The sequence below is a fragment of the Dipodomys merriami genome, unplaced genomic scaffold, assembly GCF_024711535.1.
Source record: "Dipodomys merriami isolate MVZ:Mamm:240054 unplaced genomic scaffold, mDipMer1.0.p SCAF_295, whole genome shotgun sequence".
Classification (NCBI taxonomy): Eukaryota; Metazoa; Chordata; class Mammalia; order Rodentia; family Heteromyidae; genus Dipodomys; species Dipodomys merriami.
In genome coordinates, this window is record NW_027204437.1 from 473994 (window position 1) to 484205 (window position 10212).

At 35.9% G+C, this 10212-nt stretch overlaps 1 non-coding gene across 1 annotated transcript; it reads right to left on the minus strand.

The window, feature by feature from the left end:
* Positions 1-543: 543 nt before the first annotated feature.
* On the minus strand, positions 544-649 carry LOC138839159 (U6 spliceosomal RNA). The gene has a single exon (XR_011375889.1). It is a non-coding gene; the product is annotated as a U6 spliceosomal RNA (small nuclear RNA).
* Between the last annotated feature and the right edge of the window lie 9563 nt (positions 650-10212).

Below are 10212 nucleotides of genomic sequence, written 5' to 3' on the forward strand. Positions count from 1 at the left end.
GTGGGACATATGAGTTGTTTTCATATCCTGGCTATTGTGAACAGTGCTGCAATAAACATGGAGGTGCATGTTTCTTTGAATATTGCTACCTGTTGTTCAGGATAGATGCCTAGAAGTGGTATGAGTGGGCCATAAGGAAGGTCAATATTTAGCTTTCTGAGGACTCACCAGACTGCTTTCCAAAGTGGTTGTGTAAGTGTACATTCACACACACACACACACACACACACACACACACACACACACACACACACACACACACACACACTCACAACGTTTTCTTGATCCATTCTTCTACTGAGGGGCATCGGGGTTGGTTCCATATCTTACCTATGGCAAATAATGCTACATTAAACATTGTTGTGGTGGTAGTTTTAGTGTGGACTTGTTTATGATCATTTGGGTGAATGCCCAAAAGAGGGATTGCAGTGTAATAGGGGAGCTCCTCTTTTGAGGAACCTCCAAACTGCTTTCCAAAGTGGATGAACAAGTTTACACTCCCACCAAGAATGCAGTAGGATCCTTTCCAGCATCTGTTGTTGTAAAAATATGGAACGATTCACTAATTTGCGTGTCATCCTTGGGCAGGGACCATGCTGAACTTCTCTGTATGTTCCAATTTTAGTGTATGTGCAGCCAAATTGAGCACAGAACAATTTTTATATATAAAGAGTAATTAATTTTCTTAAACTAGACAATTAAACAAAAAGTAAGTTCAAAAGAATTGTGAAATTTTAGAACCATGTATTTCTTATGTAAGCACACATTTAAGAATAAAGTCAAGGTTGACATGCCAAAAACAAAATAATTCCAGATATTTGTTGTTCATGAGATGTGTAGGAGGAGGAATTCAATTATTCTACACAAGGCACCTGTCATAATGTTCATTGCAGCAAATGTTAAAGTTTGTTAAAAGTTTTAATATTTTAAGTATGTTTAATTTTGGGATTTGCTTATATATGACAAAATTAAGCCTGGTGGCAGGTCTTAAAATTTTTCGATAAAGTATATAATATTTCTGGTAGCATGTACTGGTAAGTATGTACATTTCAGAGTTTATAGAAACTTTACTAATGAGAAGGTGCAACGACTGTGTAAAGAAGCAGAGTGAAGAGTTAAGATTTTAAGTACAGAGTTTCTGTTAAATCTTTAGGGCTCCCTTACATTATATGTTAGTGATGAACAAATATTGATATAAGCCACATACAAATGATGAGATGAACTATAAATAGTAATCTTAGTGGGTAAATTTAAAGGCTACTGATATCTTTATCCAATTTTAAATGTACAGGAATATGAGAAAATAGTAAAATCTACTGTGTACACTTCAAATACTGAAAACCCTGGTAATTGTTTTGTTTTTTATTTTAGTCATCATTAATATTTAATTATTGTTTTCTTTATTTATAGAATTTTTCCTTGTTGTAATATAATACAACTTTTTGTGAGTCGTGATTAAGAGGTACTTTGAAAATGTTATTGGGATGGCCACACCATTTTTCATAGGTGCATGCGAATTTACAAAGAGCAAAACTAAAAACAAAATATTGATTACAAATTTTATCAAGTAGAGTCTGAATCAGGAGTGTTGATAAATGTCCACACCTAAAATCTTAACCCTAGGCTGAGGTAGTGGTATTACAGAGTTGAGGACACAAAATTGAGAAACTGTGTTTTGTTTTGTGTTTTTGCTTTGTTTTTGTTGGTTGTGGGGCTTGAACTCTGGGTCTTGGGTACTGTCCCTCAGCTCTTCAGCTCAAGGCTAGCGCTACCACTTGAGCCACAGCACCACTTTCATCTTTTTATGCTTATGTCGTGCTGAGGAATGAAATCCAGGACCACATGCATGCAAGGCAAGCACTCTACCACTGAACCACCTTCCCAGCACCTCAGAAACTGATTTAAAAAATCATCTGAAGAATATTTGCTTTCTGCTCTGGGTTATATAACAAAATATGTGAACACATTTTTATATTTTTGTGAATTGTAATACTTCTAAGTTTACACTAACTGCAGCCAATTTATCCTTTTCAAAGTCAAGAAATATTTCTGAGAGTTTGCTTCTGTGAAGACTGTTTTTGCATTTATAATTTCTTCTGAGTCATTTTTATTTTTTATCAAAATAACTTTATATTTTATGTTGATGAGTTATCATACATCAAATACCTTCAAATGTACAGGTAGAGTCTCAATACAGCAGTATGAATATTCTCATACACTTCTCGTTTATTTGTTATGCACTTTAAGTATGATATTTCTCTCTCTTTCACCCTCTCTCCTTTCTACTCTTTCTCTTTCATGCTCCATGTCTGCTATTTAGAATTTCTTCTGGTCTACTATTATCCTTCAGGATCAACTGGTTTTGTGGGAACATGATAGGGACCATCAGTTACCCTTGCATTCTTTAAGAGTTATAACAGTGACGTGAAATTATGCTTTGCCAATGGAAATGGCAAAACAACAGCTCTAGAAATTCCTTTTCACTTTTAATACTATTATAAATTTTATCTCATACGAATCATTGGGACTGATAAGATACTTTTAGCCTGGCACCTAAAAGTTCTTTTTCTTTTACAAACAACATTTTTCTTATATTATCAGTAAGTAAAAAAAAAACAAAGCTATCCTATGGAAAGTAGGCTGAAGTTGTTCACATGGATGAAAAACAAGGTAATGGGGGAAGTGAGTACAAAGGATACCCCTCATATAGCACAGATCCTTAGAGCAGTTTATCATGTACACTTTGTGATAAGGACAATGTGCTGGGAACTGCAAATTAAATCACTGAACACCTGATATATATATATATATATGCACATATATTTATATATGTATATTTATTTATATATGCATATATGTATATATAGGCCCATATATGTACACAAGAATGTTACTATACACACAAATACACACATATGTACACACATGTACACAAGCACAAATGGAGAAAGACACATAGATATAGCCAACACAAGTTTCACTAGTTGTTGAATATGCCTTAGACAGAATGTTTGGAAACAAATGTATTGAAGATGTATTTTTCTCTAAGAGTTCTTTTACCACTCCTCTCATCTCTTCCAACTGGTAGGTTTAGAGAGATTCGACTTGAAAAATGCAGTACAAGTGATAGCAAGTCACTCGGAATTCTCAATAATTATAGGTCGTATGGTGTCTCCCAGCTCCCCATGGAGTGCTTGATCTTGTAGACATTCCCAACAGCCAAAGGAGTAGGACAATATCCTTGTTAAGAATGAAGTTATAAGGCTTTAAATGGCATCATTCCTTGGGCTCTTTTCCAACAGCCAGCATCAATTCCTAAGCAGATGAGTGACTCCCCAGAAGACTGGAGCGCAGGTCAAAATTTAACCAACCCATATGAAAAGTCTAAAGTGAGAAATGTTGACTGAGGTCGTGCTGATGTCCTTGCCACGAAAATGAGAAAAAAAGCAAGTTTTTTATGTATTAAAATTTGAGAATAATTTGTAACCTGTCAATAAATGTGTAGAACACAAGTATAACAACTTACAAAAGATGATGTGCATTTCATTTATATGCTTTTGGACTTGGAAAATGTTTTTAAGTGTGTCTACACAAGTAGATCAGTATGAAACAAGCTAGCATTTTTTCATTTAAGATACAAGGAAAAGATACAGGTTGACCCATTGTAACAATGAGATTTGCAAGATACTACTAGAGGGGGGTGGACGGAGGTGTTATGGATGTGTGAAGGGAAGGAATAGTAGGGGAAAAACAAAGGAGGTGGTAAAAATGCTCAATCAGAAATGTACTCATTACCTTACTTATGTAACTGTAACCCCTCTGTACAGTATCTTTACAATGAAATATATATTAAAAACATACAAGGAAAACTGTACTTATAGCAAGTGGTATTTGTCACTCAATATAAGTAAGTTATTGGTTTTAGGACCACAAGCAAACTAAAATTTTGGATGCTCAAATTCTCTACATAAATACAGTATATTATTTTCATTAGACTCTGCCCACAACCTAGTGCAGTGTAATTTCTGTGAAAATTTTTACTACATTCTATGTTTGTAATGGAAAATAAAATATATGCACTATCAACAGATGCAAATTTATTTCAGATAGTTTTTGTCTGCATTTTGTAGATGGAATTGTGAGAGCTAATTTGAAAAGCACAAACTTAATCACCAAGAGCAGTCTTCAAGATGTAACAAAGATCTATAACAGCATCATTGAATGGTATGGGACTCTAAGGAGAAGTACTTGAATTAAAACATTATCAGAAAGTGTAAGCATCCAAAGACTATTTAGAAATGCAGCTGCTAGATTTCTAATGGAGAGCTTTTATAACATTTTGTGAAACAAAAGTCAGGACCTCATGGAAGTGTAGACAATTTTCCTCCACCTTTCTGTCAATCTTGTTCATTATCAATCATAACATAGCTAATCTAGAATAATCCTGTAATAAGAAAATGTTTATGAGAAGTGAGGGAAGATAGTGGAGGAGAAGCTGGAAGCTAAACAATCTCTAGCATAGAAAGCAGTTTTAGTGTTCCAGAGAACAGTACTAGGCTAGAGTATCACACCAAGTGTGCCATCACAATACAGAGTTTGGCTAGAGAGGGAAAATCCAGGGAAGGAGACAGATCTGAACAGTTGCTCTAGCCATGGCTGAGGCAGCTTTGGTGGCGGCCATAGCCATCCCGCCATACCTACAACAGAGAGGGTCCAGGAAAAAGGCACCAGACACAGTGGGTGAGCAGATTCAACTCAACACCAGCAACAACTGAAAAGGAGTAAATGAGTTAAACAGGCCCATATCAAACATTGAAATAGAAAAAGGAGTAAGAGACCTCCTGTCTAAGAAAAGCCCAGGACCACATGGATTTACAGCGGAATTCTACAAGGCTTTCAAAGCAAAGCTCATACCAATACTCTTCCAACTCTTCAATGAAATTGAAAGAGAAAGTTCACAACCAAACTAAGTCTATGAAGCCATAATAACCTTCATCCCAAAACAAGGCAGGAAAATCATCAATGAAAGAGGATTAGACACACATTACATTGATGAACATCGATGCCAAACTTCTCAACAAAATTTTGGCCAAATAATTCAACAATTCATCCAAAAAATTACATACCATGATGAAACAGGATTCAGTTCAGGGATGCAAAGCTGGTTCAATATACACAAATCCATTAATTAACACAACTTTATGATGAAGTTTCTGAATAAACTAGGAATCCAGGGAACATTCCTAAATAAAATAAAGGCTGTATATGACAAACCTGCAGCCAGCATTATACTTAATGGTCAAAAAGTAAAGACATTTCCTCATAACTCAGGAACGAGACAAGGACGTCCACTCTCTCCACTTCTTTTCAATGTACTATTAGCATGCCTAGCTACAGCAATAAGAAAAGATGAAAACATAAAAGGGATCCAAACAGGGAAAGATGAAGTAAATCTCTCCCTCTTTGCAGATGACATGATCTTGTATTTAAAGAATCCCATGGACTCCACTCCCAAATTACTCATGCTGATTCAAAACAATGGCAATGTATCATGGTATAAAATTAACCCTCAAAAATAGGTTGCTTTTCTGTATGACAACAATGAGAAAAGCGTGGCTGAAATCAGAAAAGCAACCCCATTCTTAATAACCCCACAAAAAATAGAATACCAATGAATTAACTCAACCAAAGAAATAAAGAATCTCCATGATGAAAACTTTAAAAACCTGAAAAAGGAAATCAAAGACAGAACTTAGAAAGTGAAAAAACTCCCTTGATCCTGGATTGGAAGGATTAACATCGTGAAAATGGCAATAATTCCCAAGGCTATCTACAAATTCAATGCAATACCTATCAATATTTCAATCTCATTTTTCACGGAAATAGAAGAGGCAATCCAAAAAGTCATATGGAATGATAAAAGGCAATGAATAGCATTAACAATCCTTAACAGAAAGAACAGTGCTGGAGTAATATCAATACCAAATTTCAAACTGTACTATAAAGCCTTAGCAAATAAAACAGCTTCGTACTGGCACAAGAACAGACCTCAGAACCAATGGAATAGAATTGAAAACCCAGAAATAAGCCTACAGACCAATAGGCACCTAATCTTTGATAAAGGAGATAAAAAATAGAATGCAACAAAGACAGCCTCTTCAGTAAAAGTGCTGGCAAAATTGGTTAATCACTCATAGAAAACTAAAGCTAGATCCTTATATATCATCCTGTACCAAATCAACTCCAAATGGATTAAAGACCTCAGAGTCAAAGCAGATACTCTGAAAACATTACAGGATAGAGTAGGATATACCCTAGGTATCCTTTGCAGAGGCTGAAATTTTCTTAATAGAGACCCAGAAGCACAAAAAATCAAAGAAAGTTTGGACAAATGAGATTGTATGAAATTGCAGAACTTCTGCATGGCAAAGGACAGGGCTGGCAAGATCAATAGAAAGCACATTGATTGGGAGAAGATATTCACTAGCCATGCAACAGACAAAGGTCTCATATCTAAAATATATGTGGAACTCAAAACATTAAATCCCCCAACAACAAATCCTAAAAGAAACAACTGCCCAATAAATAAGTGGACTAAAGACTTAAAGAGAAACTTCTCTGAAAAGGAAAGAAGGAAGGCCAATAGATACATGAAGAAATGATCAACCTCCCAAGCCATAAAAGAAAAGCAAATCAAAACAACATTTAGATACTACCTCACCCCATCCTTGAGGGGATGTGGCCAGAAGGGAACCTTACTGCATTGTTGGTGGGAGTGTAACTTGTTCAACCACTTTGGAGTAGTATGAAGGTTCCTCAAAAGATTCCACCTAGAACTTACCTATGACCCAACAATTTCCGTTTGGGCATTTATCCAAATGATCACAAACAAGACCATACTTAAGCTACCAGCACAACTATATTTATTGCAGCATTATTTAACATAGCTAAGATATGGAACCAACCCAGATGCCCCTCAGTACATGGATAGATCAAGAAAATGTGGTATATAACCAAGTCCTAATCTTAGAGAGGGAAATAGTTTGCATAGAATAATAGGAGAGAGAATACAAAAAAAAAGAACAAGAAAAAAATTGAAAAACCAAAATTTAAATCTAAGTAGTGAAACACTTAAAAATCATGTAAGTTTAAACAAATGATATCGAGAGAAGAAAAGGATAAGATGAGAAGAAGGGATGGATTGAAAGGAGAAATGAAAACTAAAAAATAAAAATTCTTAAAATTAGTTATTTGAAAATTATATACATATAAAGATATAATACTGCTATTAAAGAATTTAAGCCTAAGAGGTTGTGAATTGAGTAATAAATTTCTGGATTAAGTGTGTACACAATGGGGTATAAGGTATAATAATTGGCAACAGGTATATATCTGGGAATGAACAGAACAGCAATTTAGTCATGCAAAAAAAGAAAGAAACAGAAAAAAATGAAAAGAATACTTAAAAAGGACCAAAAGATCAGAAGAGATTTAAAAAGCACACACACACACATATACACCAAAAATAAAAATTAAGGGAAGAAAATAAGATTAATAGAAAACCATTTTAAAAATTAATTAAAAAAAAAAAGTTCAAATAAGAGTTGTTTGCAATAATGAGATGTACAATTCATTATGTCAAAAAACGAACTTAACAACTTTGGTAGGGGGTGGGGGAGGATCGGGTAGGGGGAGGGGAGAAGTATGGGAAGGGATGGGAAGGGGAAACAACAAGGAGGCAACAATGCTTGATAAGAAATATACTTTTTATCTTGCTCATATAATTGTAACTCCTTTGTACTGTATTCTAACAATAAAAAATTAAATTAAATTAAAAAAAGAGTTCTTTGATTTTTTTGGGGGGGGGTGATGGGGGCAATAGGATGATTGTGTATCTTCTGTGTCCATAACCAGTCTCTTGGTGGAATCTCTGGTCTGCTTGTGGTGTTTGGTTTTCCTGTGGCTTGATTGTTTTCTTAAGTCAGTTTGTTTGAGCAGGCAGAAAAATGCTTTGCCTAACCCATTGTTTTGTGATCCTCCTCCCAGGCTTGTTCAGTGGGAGGTAGATTTGCTTTGAGTATCCCAAAAGAGGGAGATGAGAGTTTCCTCTAGTTTGGAGATGCTGTGATGAGACTAGATTATGGGTAGAGTTGAGGCCTTTCAGAAATCAGTAGCTTTGCCTTGCTGGGCTAGCTCCTGAGACTCTCAGAGAGCCCAGCTTGGAGCCATTATCAGGGTTTATGTTTACTGAGTTTCAATTGTTTGTATAGGCTGTAGGGAGGGGCAGCTCTGTTTACGTAGTGATGAAAGTCACTCCTCAGGGGGCAGATTTTTCTCTGTCTGGGGTGGTTGATTTTCCCCTGGGTACAGCTGAGCCTGGCGTATCAGGGCAGGTTCCTATGACCTGCTAAATGACTCTTTGGTTTTCTTCCAAGGCCTGAATTGGAGCTAGTTGCTCAGCCTGGCCTTTATTAGTATCAAAGATGGAGATCTCCAGTGGTAGGGGATGTCCAGCCTTCTCTCCTGTGCTCCCTGAGAAGGAATGAGGAGATCAGGATTCTACTCATGCCAGAGTCTTATTCCTGGCAGTTTCTGGTCTGTGATCTGCAGGATGAAGATATCTGTTCCTTGTCAGTTCTTGCTTGTGTTGGGTAGAATCCGCTTGCCAGCCACATCTGACACCTTTGTCCCAGATTCTCTCTGTAGTTATGGCTGCTACAAGTGTCTCTGCTACCAACTCTGCCACTGCAGCCATGGCTAGCTGCATGTGTTCAGATCTGTTTCCTTGCTTGGATTTTCCCTCTCTGTCTAAACTCTCTGTATTGAGATGACACACTTGGTGTGACTCAGTAGCCTAAGACTGTTCACTGGAATACTAAAATGCTTTCTATGGGAAAGCTTGTTTAGCCTTCAGCTTCTCCTCTGCCATCTTCCCCCGAATTTCATGATTTTTTATGAGTATTTTTTAGGGAAAAATATCATTGGTGTTTATATTTTGTGTTGGCATAAAATGAGCCTACTATTGTCTTAATTTAAAGACATCTTTGGATATGAGGTAACACGCCTTTCAGAGACAACTTAGTAAATACAAAATATAAAATTTACATGGCTTATAAAAACATTATTCATGTACATATGGCCATATAAGATGTTAAGTAAAATGAATCCCAAGATAGGGACACAAGTTGTTTTTTTTCTTTATTGCAATTGTTTTTGATGTATCTAAAATGTATTATGTGATTTTTTTCTTTTCTCCTCCATGTTCTTCCCCCATGATATAACTCCTGTTTTCACTGGATATGATGTTGGTGCCCTGCATCTTGTATATACATTTTTCTAGTGTGGGGAGGGGAAGGGAAACAACAAAATGCTGAAACAAAGATTCAGGATGACCTATTGTAACAACGATATGAACAAGACACTATGTAGAAAACGAACTTTACAACTTGGGGAAGGGAGGGGGAATTTGGTAGATGGGGACGGAATGGATACCACAGGAAAAACAAAAGAGGATGTAACAATAGGACATGTACTCATTACCTTACTTATGTAACTGTAAGCCCTCTGTACACTATTTTTACTATAATACATAAAAGAAACCATTATCCAAGAGTACATTAAGTTCAAATTTCATAAGTGCTCTTAATTTAAATTTAACTGGGAGAAGATTCTCAGAAAAGTTTATTTGTGTGTGTGTTGTGCATTATTTCCCAAGTGTACACAAGTTAACAGTAGAAGAAACAATAGGAATAATAAGAGAAAGAAAAGTTCTGTGTTTAAGTATAATGGATCAATATACTATAGAAGACTCTGCAAATAAGACAACATTGAACCAAGAAAGCCAAGGCCATTATGTAGATCTATGGGAGTGACATAGAGAAATAATTAATACTAGGAGGGACATGAACAATGAGGCCACTCTCTCATCTATCTCTAAATTATGGTTGCTTATCACACAAATTTGTAAAATGTACAATGGAAGAATAATTCTGGTTCCAAAGCAAGTTACATATAAGAGCATAAACTTAACTGGAAAAAAAGTCCATGGTGAGAAAGCAGGAATTATACTAGCAATGAACTGATGGCCATGATCTTATTTCTTTTCCTTTCTTTTATCTTTTTCTATTTTTTTGATGCTTGTGGCAGGGTTTGAACTCGGCCTGGGCAATATCTCTCCACTCTTAATCTCAAGGCTAGTGCTCTACTTCTTGG